This window comes from Patella vulgata, chromosome 5, assembly GCF_932274485.2.
Source record: "Patella vulgata chromosome 5, xgPatVulg1.2, whole genome shotgun sequence".
In the NCBI taxonomy this organism is placed as follows: domain Eukaryota; kingdom Metazoa; phylum Mollusca; class Gastropoda; family Patellidae; genus Patella; species Patella vulgata.
The window spans coordinates 5545105-5560615 of NC_065883.2; the positions used below are offsets into that span (position 1 = coordinate 5545105).

Consider the following 15511-nt stretch of genomic DNA (forward strand, 5'->3'; position numbering starts at 1 on the left):
TCCGCATTTCACATGCTGTTTTTTTTAACCACCATCATTAAAGCTGTCTTTCAGCCAGTCAAGTGGAATTCCATCAGTTCATTCAGTTCAACTTGATTACCAATAATGAAATAAAAAAATGAAGCGTAGTTGAATGTTCCTACACTGACTGACTGAGATTAAGTCATGTAGTGTGCTATGAGAGAAATTTTGTCGTTAGTCCCAAGAGGTGTTCACTATTAAAAATACTATAAATATTGGTATCAAAAACCATAATACGAACCCTAACTCTGACCCTGATAATATATATTGGTGGACTAATGAACCCGGTTGTATGTGACAAGGTGTAGGGTCGCCTGTCCAACCTCGTGGGTTTTCACCAGGACCTCCGGTTTCCTCCCACTGCTAGAGACCTCTATGCGCAAGCGAATTATTGAAATAAATTTAACTATATGTTAGTCCCGAAAAGACCTGGTTTGTGTCAAGTGGAGGTTAAATCCCATCTCTCTCTCTCTACTCTCTCATCTGTCTGTTCAGGGCTGTCTTGAGGTTGAAACATGGTATATGGGGTAGCTCGGACCATGGAGTAACATAGGCCTGGTGGTGATGGACTACCACTTCCGGTTCCAGTTCCGGGGTATGCCCATGCTACACTAGTTCAACCGCTAGTTTACTATACATGTCAAAGCCTAAGTAAATGCCAAATGTCAAGGGTTTCTTTACGTACACGCTAACTTGTTCATAGGAACTCGGTTTTCCTTCACATTTAAACAACCACATGCTGTCCTTGTCCGACCCTCCTTCCTGCACCAGGGAACTTTCTACTCCAACACAAGGATCGAACCCTCAACCCCTGGTTTATGAGTCAGCACCTTAACTCACTGAGCCACCGTTGCTTTCGATTCCCAGTTGGATCCCCTGTCAGTTTGTTTCCTCCCACTGCTAAAGAGCTCTAGGCCATTTCACAATCAAATTATTGAAATATAATTGAACCATAAGTTAGTTCCAAAATAAAGTTTTTTGTCTAGTGGAAATTAAACCCAGTTCTCTCTCTAATTACGAGGAAACATTCAACAACAAACCATACATTTCAGGGAAGCTCTTCTATTTTCAGGCAAACGGCTGGGTTTTCTACCATATGCTAGTCCCGAAATGACCTAGTCTGTGGTTAACCCTTGTTGGGCTGAATCTCTCTCATGGATGATAACCCCACCTCTCTCTAATGAATGTTAACCCCACCCCTCCCCTCTCTCATGGATATTAACCTCACCCCTCTCATGAATGTTAACCCCATCTCTCTCTCTTATGAATGTTAACCCCAACTCTCTCTAATGGATGCTAACCCCACCTCTCTCTCATGGATGTTAACCCCACCCTATCTCTTATGGGTGTTAACCCCACCCGCTCTCTCATGAATGTTAACCCCACCTCTCTCTCATGGATATTAACCCCACCTCTCTCTCATGAATGTTAACCCCACCTCTCATGAATGTTAACCCCACCTCTCATGAATGTTAACCCCACCTCTCTCTCATGAATGTTAACCCCACCTCTCTCTCATGAATGTTAACCCCACCTCTCTCTCATGAATGTTAACCCCACCTCTCTCTCATGAATGTTAACCCCACCTCTCATGAATGTTAACCCCACCTCTCATGAATGTTAACCCCACCTCTCTCTCATGAATGTTAACCCCACCTCTCTCTCATGAATGTTAACCCCACCTCTCTCTCATGAATGTTAACCCCACCTCTCTCTCATGAATGTTAACCCCACCTCTCTCTCATGAATGTTAACCCCACCTCTCTCTCATGAATGTTAACCCCACCTCTCTCTCATGAATGTTAACCCCACCTCTCTCTCATGAATGTTAACCCCACCTCTCTCTCATGAATGTTAACCCCACCTCTCTCTCTTATGGATGTTAACCCCAAATTCTCTTTCATGGATGTTAACCCCACCTCTCATGAATGTTAACCCCACCTCTCATGAATGTTAACCCCACCTCTCTCTCATGGATGTTAACCCCACCTCTCATGAATGTTAACCCCACCTCTCATGAATGTTAACCCCACCTCTCTCTCATGGATGTTAACCCCACCTCTCATGAATGTTAACCCCACCTCTCATGAATGTTAACCCCACCTCTCTCTCATGAATGTTAACCCCACCTCTCTCTCATGAATGTTAACCCCACCTCTCTCTCATGAATGTTAACCCCACCTCTCTCTCTTATGGATGTTAACCCCAAATTCTCTTTCATGGATGTTAACCCCACCTCTCATGAATGTTAACCCCACCTCTCAGGGTTTATCTGAAAGATATCATTTTCCTCGTCACACTGAACATCATTTATCTATATTAGCTACTTATTATCTAATTCTGGCTAAACCTTTTCATGTAGTTTGTCATAATCAAAATCGGATCTATCAATAGGACGGAAATAGCTAGGTAGCGACAGGATTTCCATCATAGATTCTGTTCAACCTTATTCAAGCTACGGCCATATATATATTTTACAATAGATTCATCCGGAGTAATTTAAAAGTATTGATGTATCTTTATTTGAAATCATTACACAAGTACTGGAAGACTTCCTGAAAGAAAAGAAAGTTGGTTCATTGATTATTGTGGAGATTTATTTCTGAGTGCCATCAGGGGATCTGACATAACAGGATATTGAAAAAGATTTTCGTGACTTGTTTTTGTCTCACAAAGAAAGGCATGGGGGGTTTAGCGTCTTGTGACTTTAGTCGTAACAATACTTCATTTTATATTGATACAAACATATACCATTTTCATTTTGTTTATATTGTCACTAACATATACCATTTTCAATTTGTTTATATTCACCATTTTCAATTTGTTTATATTGACACTAACAGATAACATTTTCATTTTGTTTATGCTGACACTAACGTTTTCATTTTGTTTATATCGACACTAATACCATTTTCATTTTATTTATATCGACACTAACATACATCATTTTCATGTTGTTTATATTGACACTAACAGATAACATTTTCATTTTGTTTATACTGACACTAACATTTTCATTTTGTTTATATCGACACTAATATCATTTTCATTTTGTTTTTATTGACACTAACAGATAACATTTTCATTTTGTTTATACTGACACTAACATTTTCATTTTGTTTATACTGACACTAACATTTTCATTTTGTTTATATCGACACTAATATCATTTTCATTTTGTTTATATTGACACTAACAGATAACATTTTCATTTTGTTTATACTGACACTAACATGTTCATTTTGTTTATATCGACACTAATAACATTTTCATTTTGTTTATACTGACACTAACATATACCATTTTCATTTTGTTTATATTGAGACAAACATTTTCATTTTGTTTATATTGCCACTAATATATACCATTTTCATTTTGTTTATATTGACACTATAACATACCATTTTCATTTTGTTTTTATTGACACAAACATTTTCATTTTTTTTTATATTGGCACTAATATATACCATTTTTCGTTTTATTTTTAATAATATTAAATAGGCATTATGTAAGATTTAGATAAATAGCTGACAGTTCTCGCTATATTATTGAAAAATACATAAGGAAAAGGGAATATGTTGAAAATTTCAGTCAAATTATTCATTCTGAGCCAAGTAATTGCTGTTTGAAAAACATTATAGTCTCAATTGTCATTGCTACCATTGCTAGGATAATAAACAAAGTCTTGATTATCCATTTTTAAATTAAATCATTAACTGGCATCGAGAGTTGGTTATATATGGTCTTGGGAAGTTAATAAATGTCTAATCAATCAATTATATAATGGGGAAAATGTTAGTAACCTGTGTGCGTGAGACTTACGCGTCACTTGCGTGTTTTCGGCAGAAGATCGCACACTGGCTGGCTGCAGAGACTTTTGGTCCCGCACATACAAATTTTTTACCCGGTTTCTTGCGGCTGGTCTGAAAGATACCAAACTCAAAAATTCTTTCTAGAACTATGTTAGAGTTATGTTTATGAAACACTACAATTCTTTAAATCCCTGACAGCTTCTCCAGTGGGAAAAGATGGGGTAACGGGAACCTCACTTTATCCCTGTGTTGCAGTCTATTCTGCTGCGACTGGGTCAAACCTGGAAATAAGGCACCTGTCACAGACGTTGTCAGGCACAGATTCAGGCTTTGTCAGACACAAAACCTCTGGTGCCTGTCATTTTGTCCGGCACTGATATATGTCCCTCATTAAGTTGAAAATATCAGATACTATTTCATTAGTGCCAGACATTTTGTCAGGTACATCTAAAACCGTTATTTCCAGGCCTCGACCACTGGTAGGATAGTGCAAGGTAAATGTAATGTAGTATACAAATTCTGTATGAAAGGGACGTATAACATCAAATTGAGTTACTGTGACCAGAATAAAGAAATATAAGTTTTCGAATGACCTCTTGGAGCCGAAACGGCGGACGTTTGCATTCTATTACCAAGTACTATGTATACAGCTAGCCCCCCAATCCATTCACTACAGCAAGAAATAGGATTTGTGTTTTAATCAGATTGTGCTTCCCCCTCCCCCTTCTCCTCCCATTCAACTAATTTCTGTATTACAGTCTTGTCTATCTAATTTGTAGAATTCATAATTGGACATGAATTCAATAAACTACTTGCTATTATAAATTATTGTGTCTGATGGCAGAAATAACACCACGCGAAACCAAGAAATGCCATTTAAAAAGCCCGTTTCACAGCATGTAATTATCCTCGGCTAATAACAAGATTTGAGACAGGTTGGTGGGTGGATAAAGAGCAGTGTTCAACTAACAACCTAACTAGCCTCTGTCCATTATCTCACTATGTGCATATGAATTGGAAATTAATCCAGACTCTCTGGTACATTATCTTGGGCCAGTAAGCCAGCTGGCGGGGATGAGCGCGAGAGAGAGAGAGAAATGGAGTTTAACGTTCACTTGACACAAACTATGTCATTTTGGGACTAACATATGGTTCAATTTTATTTCAATAATTCGCTTGCACGTTGGGGTCTTTAGCAGTGGGAGGAAACCGGAGGACAGACAGAGAGAGAAATGGGGTTTAACGTCCACTTGACACAAACTATGTCATTTTGGGACAAATATGTGGTTCAATTTTATTTCATAATTCGTTTGCGCATTGGGGTCTTTAGCAGTGGGAGGAAACCGGAGGACTTGGAGAAAACCCATGAGGTTGGACAGGTGACCCTACTTCTTGTCACGTACAACCGGGGAATCGAAACCATGCCAGTTGACTCATTGACAGACCTTATAATACAACGCACACACGCTAACCCCACTAACCATACATCATCTCAGGCCAGCTAGCCCAGGTGAGAGAAAGAGAGAAAGAGAGAAATTGGGTTTAACGTCCACTTGACACAAACTAGGTCATTTCGGGACTAACATATGGTTCAATTTTATTTCAATAATTCGCTTGCACGTAGGGGTCTTTAGCAGTGGGAGGAAACCAGAAACTAATTACTTTAAAAGCCAGGGATTACATGTTCACATTTATATCAAAGTGACAAACGTGTACTTGTACAATTTTGGAAAAGACAAGACTGGGTTTGGCTTGTTCGAAAAAGATTGCACAATTATATACTCTTCAAAAAAAGTAGGGGATATTCAGAAACAATACAAAGCTGAAGAAATGCACTGCTGTTTTTATTAGAGGTAGGCCTAACCAGTGTATGTTAATGACAGGCCAATTGACTACACATGAACATAAACAGTTCATATTGGCAGCTTATCTATCTAAATTAGACTCCAATTCAGACGTTTTTTTTTTATTGTGAGAGCCATGATGGCTCCACAAGTAAAGCGAGAGAGAGAAATGAAATAAAATGGGGTTTAACGTTCTACTGTTCTGCTCCTATACTGGGTTAATGAAGACGGGCATACGCCATACAGTGTGTTATAAGAGAAACTTTGCTCGGACGGCGACACTACAGTCTACACTTATATCAAATTCCAACTGTCAGGGGATCTTTTACGTGCAGGCCAATATGTACACAGGACCTCGTTTTTTTTCGCAACAATCCGAACAACTAAACAGGTGGCCTTGTAAGGCCCTCCGTCCTACATCACTGACAAGGGGGAACCACACCAGAAAATCTGGATGAACTTTATCGGTCAAAGCAGGGATCGAACACCTGACCTTCAGGCTAGCGAGCCAGCGTCTTACCCACTTAGCCATTGTGATCCCTGTGAGAGAGACAAATGGGGTTTAACATTCACTGGATTCACAATGGTGGAAACAAGTTTTCACACCTACACTGAAATCGCTTTTGTTTACGATGTGATCGCAATATACAATTCAAATATTATCCAAACAAATCTTGAATATATGGTGAAATGAAACTCCCAACTCACTATCACGACCACATCTAAATGATTTCTACCTCTGAATAAATCTGTCTTTAATTGACTCCCAGGTCAAAATGTCCACAATAATAATTGTAACTTTTACTTCGTTAAGTCCTACATTGTCTCTCATTAGAGAAAAAGATTATCTTCCTTGTGGAGCAATTAAACCAGATCAATTGAGACGGACAACTTTATCTCTATAGACCTTTAAATTGTCTATGCCAATTTTCAACCTCTCATTAGGAGCCACTCGTGGTTTTCTAAAAATTAGTACCAGAGCATGGAAATACTTACAAATTTTTATTTACTGAATTAGCATCAACAAAAAGGCAGGCAATTTTTTCTTAAAATGTATTTGGGTAATTGGGACTTGTCTGCAAATTTCTGCTTTTAGAAGAGCTAATATCTTGGTTTCTTTGGAAGGCAGGGGGGGGGGAGGGGGGAGGGCCGACTGAATGGTTAGCGCGTGCGCACTGCATCATGAGGTCTGTCATTGAGTCAACTGGCGTGGTTTCGATTCCCTGGTTGTACGTGACAATGCTCTTAGATGAGTTATTATCTTGGTTTCTTTTGTGGAGGGTTGGATGGCGGAATGGTTAGCATGCGTTTGCTGTATCATAAGGCCTGTCATTGAGTCAACTGGCGTAGTTTTGATTCCCCGGTTGTATGGACAAGGAGTAGGGTCGCCTGTCCAACCTCATGGGTTTTCTCCGGATCCTCCAGTTTCCTCCCACTGCTAAAGATCCAAACGAGCAAGCGAATTATTGAAATAAAATTGAAGCATATGTTAATCCAGAAATGACCTAGTTTGTGTCGAGTGGAAGTTACCCCCTCTCTCTCTCTCTCTCTCTCTCTCTCTCTCTCTCTCTCTTTTGTTTCTTTGGCTATAAAAAAACAAAATATATGTCTCTAGAAATGTACGTACAAGGAGTAGGATCAGGTGCTCAACCTTGTTGGTTTTCTCTGGGTCCTCCTCCCTTCTCCTTGTCACGAACAGGCTTGGGATTGAAACCTCAACAACTTGACTCAATGACAGATCTTATGACCACCCAGCCCCCTCTTGTTGTCAATCAGACTTGTCAGCGAGATAGAATAGGCCTAAAAATAGTAGAAGAAAAATCAATTTGGCTAGACTTCTTGATCAGTGTTTTTTATGCAACAAATAAACTCGATGGCCAACCTATGGAAAAAGTGAAACATTGGTCCATTCAATGTGACACTTTGGTCCATTCAATGTGACACTTCGGTCCATTCCATGCGACACTTTTGTCCATTGCAAATGATACATTGGTCCATTCCATGTGACACTTTGGTCCATTGCAAATAGCACATTGGACCATTTCATGTGACACATTGGTCCATTTCCATTGGCATATCGATCCATTCATACCATCTGACACATTGGTCCATTCAATTTTATATGACACATTGGTTCAAAGTGACACATTGGTCCATTGCAAATGGCACACTGGTCCATCCCATGTAACACATTGGTACTTTCAAAGTAACACATTGGTCAATTCCAAATGGCACATTGGTCAATTCCAAATGGCACATTGCTCCATTACAAATGGCACATTGGTCCATTCCAAGTGGCACTTTGGTCCATTCCATGTAACACTTTGGTCCATTCCAAATGGCACATTGGTAAATTCCAATTGGCACAGTTCGCCCCCCAGAATATCAACAGCTTATTGACAGAATCAAGTCTCATTGTAATATTTCTAATGAATCTCTGCTCCTGGGTTTTCTAAATTTAAAGGGGCGAATGGCTCTATTTAAGAACCTTAAAATAGACGAAAAGTCAGTCTAAATTACATATTAATGTAATATGAATATATATATAGTGATTTATATTCAATTCTTGCAAAAAAAATATTTTAATTTCTAATCAATTATGTTCGGTGAAATACGTGAACTGTCCAAATTGAACGGCAATCGTTTATGCCTGCTTAGTCAGTTTTGAAGTCTGAAGTCGTTGACACATGGAATGAAAAAGAAGCAAATGTGTGCGTGCAAAAACAAGGAATTTTAACATTGCATAATGTCTTCTCTGAAAAAGCAAAAAAAGAAGTTAAAGTCTGTGTTAAAATTAAGAAATTTCCAAGTTGTAAGACGTCTTGTTTGAAGAACTGAAAAAAATTCTAGTACAGGGTCGGCGGAAGCAATTCTTCATTGGGGGGCTTCCATCCTAGGTCCTAAAAGGCGTGGGGCCAGGGGCCGCAATAACCTGGAGAAAAGAGTACTTGCGGCCAAATTATTGGGGGGGCTAAAGCCCCACCTACCCCCCCCCCCACTCCGCCGGGCCTGTAGTAATAAACCGAAGATAATAAAACGTAAATTAAATATTTCGTGTTATTTGATTGTTTCGTGCGAACTAACTATATTCAACCTTGGGTTGGTGAATTATACCAATTACCAGACCTCATCAATATTTAATCACCATCTCACATTCAATAATAACAACCTACTTCGTTTCTACATGTACATGGAATTAGTCAGTATTCATATCCCATTCTTTTTCATGTCTGATTTCTATCCATTTCCGGTCAAATTAATTTGGCGCCCAATTTCCGGCACGTGCTTTAATGTGTCACGTGTCCGGTAATGTTTTTAATGATTGGCAATAAATATATCAAGGAATTAATCGGCAGTTTCAGTGCGTTCATCAATATAAAAATCTTTTAGTTTAAAAATTGTCCCGGGATATGCCCTCGGAACCCCATTTTGGCTCAAGTAAGATCCCTGTGTTGGCCAAGGAAGTTTGTAGGGATGTTCCAGCGCTGTTTTCCCTTGTCAGTGGTGCTGGACGGAGGACCAGGCTAGGTCGCATGTAAAAGAAGTATTGTCAGTTGGAATTCGAACTAAGAGTAGGCCGTAGCGCCGCTCCCACATAGCATAGGCCTATTGGGTGGGGCCAAAAGCAGTGCTAGAGAAAGTATTTGTGACCTAATGTGAGATAATTACAGCTTGAAATGTTTTTCAATTGCAATCTAGCTGATTAAAACACAGATCCTATTTTGTTTCGTTTTTTATAGTTCAAAATTTTACTCGTCTTTACTACACTAGGAACTGGAAGAGTTGTTATATAACCCGTGTTCTGTAACGGCGAGTTTTTGGCGTGAGGTGCACCGATCAGATCTTCATGTAGTGGAGGGCATCTGAAGTTTAAAGACACGAAACCAAATATAAATCTGTATTTCAACCAGAATGGCTGATTGCCTGCTAGTATAACATAGCGTTTTAGTTACCGTGGTATAGACGATAGATTTATAGAACTATAGGTGATGCATGGTGATATATAGATCCAAATGAGTGAGTCTACAAACTTGTCATAAGGAGATCAACTTCAGATCACATCCCTAAGGATAAACTTTAGGTACCTGTATTTGAATATTTGGAGACACACGTTTATGTCAATCCCCATATCCATATTGGAGCTTATTTACTATTAAGCGTTCAACCTCGTGGGTTTTCTTCCGGTTTCCTACGGTTCCCTCCAACTGCTAAAGACCGGTACGCGCAAGCAAATTTTTTAAATAAAATTGAACCATATGTTAGTCCCGAAATGACCTAGTTTGTGTCGAGTGGACGTTAAACCCTCTCTCTCTCTCTCTCTCGTTTACCATTAAGCAGTTATACCAATATTTGTTACATTAATTGTCTGCTGAAATTCGTGTTGATTTGTTACATTAATTGTGTGCTGAAATTCATGTTGATTTGTTACATTAATTGTGTGCTGAAATTCGTGTTGATTTGTTACATTAATTGTGTGCTGAAATTCATGTTGATTTGTTACATTAATTGTGTGCTGAAATTCATGTTGATTTGTTACATTAATTGTGTGCTGAAATTCATGTTGATTTGTTACATTAATTGTGTGCTGAAATTCATGTTGATTTGTTACATTAATTGTGTGCTGAAATTCATGTTGATTTGTTACATTAATTGTGTGCTGAAATTCATGTTGATTTGTTACATTAATTGTGTGCTGAAATTCATTGTTGATTTGTTACATTAATTGTGTGCTGAAATTCATTGTTGATTTGTTACATTAATTGTCTGCTGATATTCGTGTTGATTTGTTACATTAATTGTGTGCTGAAATTCATGTTGATTTGTTACATTAATTGTGTGCTGAAATTCATGTTGATTTGTTACATTAATTGTGTGCTGAAATTCGTGTTGATTTGTTACATTAATTGTGTGCTGAAATTCATGTTGATTTGTTACATTAATTGTGTGCTGAAATTCATTGTTGATTTGTTACATTAATTGTCTGCTGATATTCGTGTTGATTTGTTACATTAATTGTGTGCTGAAATTCATTGTTGATTTGTTACATTAATTGTCTGCTGATATTCGTGTTGATTTGTTACATTAATTGTGTGCTGAAATTCATGTTGATTTGTTACATTAATTGTGTGCTGAAATTCATGTTGATTTGTTACATTAATTGTGTGCTGAAATTCATGTTGATTTGTTACATTAATTGTGTGCTGAAATTCATGTTGATTTGTTACATTAATTGTGTGCTGAAATTCATTGTTGATTTGTTACATTAATTGTGTGCTGAAATTCATTGTTGATTTGTTACATTAATTGTCTGCTGATATTCGTGTTGATTTGTTACATTAATTGTGTGCTGAAATTCATGTTGATTTGTTACATTAATTGTGTGCTGAAATTCATGTTGATTTGTTACATTAATTGTGTGCTGAAATTCATGTTGATTTGTTACATTAATTGTGTGCTGAAATTCATTGTTGATTTGTTACATTAATTGTGTGCTGAAATTCATTGTTGATTTGTTACATTAATTGTCTGCTGATATTCGTGTTGATTTGTTACATTAATTGTGTGCTGAAATTCATGTTGATTTGTTACATTAATTGTGTGCTGAAATTCATGTTGATTTGTTACATTAATTGTGTGCTGAAATTCGTGTTGATTTGTTACATTAATTGTGTGCTGAAATTCGTGTTGATTTGTTACATTAATTGTGTGCTGAAATTCGTGTTGATTTGTTACATTAATTGTCTGCTGAAATTCGTGTTGATTTGTTACATTAATTGTCTGCTGAAATTCGTGTTGATTTGTTACATTAATTGTCTGCTGAAATTCGTGTTGATTTGTTACATTAATTGTCTGCTGAAATTCGTGTTGATTTGTTACATTAATTGTCTGCTGAAATTCGTGTTGATTTGTTACATTAATTGTCTGCTTAAATTCGTGTTGATTTGTTACATTAATTGTCTGCTGAAATTCATGTTGATTTGTTACATTAATTCTGTGCTGAAATTCGTGTTGATTATTTGTTCACCAAAGAATATAGAAATATTAACAACCAACAAGATTCAAGAAAATACACAAGGATTTTTGTTTCACACTTGGTGGGCGAATCATTAAAATCGGACAGAACCCTGTTGATTTTCTGTATCCAGATAAGCTTGTGAAATGATCAGGGGCTAAGTGAGAGGGAGCAATCACGAGCTTTGCGTCATGGTTTTGAGTTTTTGCGTCCCCTTGAGGTTTTGCGCCCGTCGCAAAATAGCAAAACATCACGCGGTTTCAATGCGGTTTTCAACATTATAATCATAATCGTAATGCTCAACCAATGTCAAACATATACCGTGAGTCAGATACTCTATAGCATGTTCCACACAGCCCAATATTACCCGGTGACACTTGGAGGGACCCTCTCCCTTCCCCGCACACACATATAAATATTGTTTTGGGGGCCCGGACGGGATCTTGTACCTCGTGCAAAATCATGGGTCGCCACGTCCCTGGAAACGATAGATATTAGATTTCTTGAAGGATCCTAGCTCCATTTCAAATTTCGTCCAAGTTTTCCTTTCAGGTAAGCTGTTGTTGAGTGTTAAGACGTAGTCTGTCAGTCGTCATTAGCCAGGATGGATCAGCATGCGAACTCCAGAGCATCAATCGATCGACTACCACGACCCCACAGCTATTTATGGAAGTATGTCTCTAATTCATTTCGAATAAACGTATTTTAATCTCCCACTGGTGACTGCGCACTAAAGATGTGTACCTAGCATGTCCATGGGGATCGGGTTTTCCATTTTATTTTAACAAAACAATTTAAATTTAGAGAGTAACTGAAAATTCCCGCAAGACTTAGTGAAAGAACTGATCGCGTTGAAATGCTAATCGAAACCTGTGGGAGCTGCCCGGGGGAATGTTTACTAGTCCGCGATTTCATTAGTCCACCGATATCTATTATAGGGGTTGAGTTAAGGACAGGTGCACTAGTCCGCAGGTTCATTAGTCCAACGATATCTATTATCAGGGTTAGGGTTCGGATTATGTTTTTTGATACCCATATTAATTTATGGCATTTCTTATAGTGAAAAAAAAATTATTTCATCTACTTGGCAAATTAAAGTGCCCGAAATCTAATAAAACACTAATTTAACGGGCTGGAATAGCAGGAAAACGCGTTTGCGGCTGTCAAATGTTCCAAAATTTTCTTGCGGGGTCCATACAAGGTCAGTTCCGCTTCTTCGCCTCTCGAAGAAAACCGGCGCCGCTGTCTGTAAACACGAAATTTTTTCGGGCATTTTTAGTTTTGCTTCCCTTACTGTTATCGAGCCCTAATATAACACTAATTTTACTTTTCTTTTAATTGAATACCACGAATTGACTATGTATTAACAAATGTTGCCAGGAGTCACTCTACTTTGTGCGACATTTTTCGGGCATCGATTATTATTTGTGAATGCAGCTGCAACAGTCTGATTGGATGGTTGGAATTCAGAGTGGGATTTCGGTTACAAAACCGTTGGATACTTTTAGAGTTTACACGTGCTAGAATAGCAGAAAACGCATTTGCGGTGGTTAAATTTTCAAAATTTTCTCCGGGAGGGTATACCCCCGAACCCAGCGACGATTGATTGTTTGTTTGGAATTCCGGTCAGCCAGGTAGGCTATATTGGACCAAATTGAAGTTGCTGTATTCACAGGCTGGAATAGCAGGAAAAGGCGTTTGTGGCAGTTAAATTTTCAAAATTTTCTCCCAACGGTCCCGTCTTCGTGGACTGTAAACGATTGATTGGAATTCAAGTCAGCCACCTCGGGGTGGGGGCGGGGGCAAGGTAAGCTCCGCTCTCTTCGCCTCTCAGGGAAGACCGGCGCTCTCTGTAAACCCGAAATTTTTTCGGGCATATCGCGTTCTGCCCCCCTAACTGTCATCGAGCCCGTACGCCTATGAACCCGCTGGCTAGTGAACCCTTCTACCGGAAAATATTTCTCATAATTTCTAATTGTGGAACGCAATGTGATAATTCGGTCATTTTTATAGTAATTGCCATGTTTATAGTAACGTTGGCTATATAATGCGGCGTCCTACCAGAATTTTACCCGGATAGACTACTCTTTTTTTCAATTTGGGGTGTTGGATGGCCGAATGGTTAGCACGTGCGCGCTCTATCATACGGTCTGTCATTGAGTCAACTGGCGGGGTTTCGATTCCCCGGTTGTGCGTGACAAGGAGTAGGGTCGTCTGTCCAACCTCGTGGGTTTTCTCCGGTTTCCTCCCACTGTTAAAGACCCCTACGCGCAAACGAATTATTGAAATAAAATTGAACCATGTGTTAGTCCCGAAATGTCGAGTGGACGTTACATCCCATCTCTCTCTCTCTCTCTCTCTCTCTCTTCAATTTCCCACTGCCAAGAGTTCTTTTAAACGGGTTAGGTCTAAATATTAAGGTCACTTGCAGATTTCGTCAATGAATGTCAACAAATTACTGGCCATAACACGGATCGCCCCCGTATAACACAGATCTTAATCCTATTAAGATATCATCTCTCTGATTTAGATATTTAGGTATATCTCCAAATATTCTGAAGGTGGTCTCATCCAACAAATCCTGTGAAGACGTAGCTCCAAATATGAATCCTCTTGGTCGTAGTTTTCCCCATGGGGGGGGGGGGGCTGAATCTTGCCACAGCTCTGGAATCAGGATATAATAATAATTGTAACATGGATGGGAAATTTTCCTTTGTTCTTTTCGTTGAATAAGCAGATCGTTTTCCCTCTAGTAGATAGGGTGGGGGGGGTAACCGTGCAATAACTAGACATGTTCAATGTTATTACACTCTTTTGCTGGTTTACACTAGTTTTAGTAGAAATCATATACAGAAGTGGGGTGGGTTTTCTGTGCAATAACAACAAGCATGCTGAGCAGGTGTCAATGTTACAAGTCATTCATAGCACGCTTCATTCGTTAACCGGTTTAACATCTCGGCTTACGGCCTCGATGTTTAAACCTGTTAACTCATGAAAGCCGTGCTATAAATGTGACTTGATGATATACTTGGGTTATCTCTGACTTTGAGAATACCCTGCAGTCCTTCAATTTGTGTGTAAAATCATCTTTAACGGACCCGTGTGTGACACAGTTTCTTTCCATATGGAGCCACGGTGGCCTTGAGGTCGGGTGTTCGATCCCAGCATTGGCCGAGAAAGTTCATCCAGATTTTCCGGCGTGGTTGCCCCCTTGTCAGTGGTCCAGGACAGAGGGCTGACAAGGACAGCTGTCTTGTAGTTCAGATGGGACGAAAAACCGAGGTTCCGTGTTGGAATTCGATATAGGAGTAGGCCGTCGTGCCGCTGTCCGGGCAAAATTTTCCTCATAGCACACTGTATGGCGTATGCCCGTCTTCATTAGCCTAGTTCGGAGCTGAACAGTAGGACGTTAAACCCCATTTCATTTCATTTCACATGCCCTGACGAACTGGCAGAACTATAAACATGTGTATGTCTACTAACGTTAAAATTACCCACGTAAACCTTTCTTGGTATAAAATAGCCCACGTAAAAGGGTATAAAAGGGTTACTCATACAGTGCAACAGCTTGTCGACGATATCAACCGTGGTAAAAGTGGACGTAAAACTCCAAGAACGAACGAAGTGCAACAGCCGGAGCTTCAAATGGATCCCCGGATTATGACCAATATATACCCAACACAAAAAAAGTTGGGTAGTGGTGGGGACATATCTCCTTTTTGCGGGTGCCACACCCTCCTCCCCCTCCCATTTTCAAATTAACTTAATCCGCCCACTCCGGGTTTTCTTTGTTGATTATCGACCATCACGGCATCATCACT

The 15511-nt window shown here is 39.1% G+C and overlaps 1 protein-coding gene across 1 annotated transcript in view; it reads right to left on the reverse strand.

Annotated features, from left to right (window-relative positions):
* The window catches only part of LOC126821634 (leukocyte tyrosine kinase receptor), a 165002-nt gene extending 164721 nt beyond the window's left edge, over positions 1-281 (reverse strand). The window contains exon 1 of the mRNA XM_056100891.1: positions 263-281. The gene's annotated coding sequence lies outside the window, so the exon portion shown is untranslated. The remainder of the gene's footprint in view (positions 1-262) is intronic.
* Positions 282-15511: the final 15230 nt, after the last annotated feature.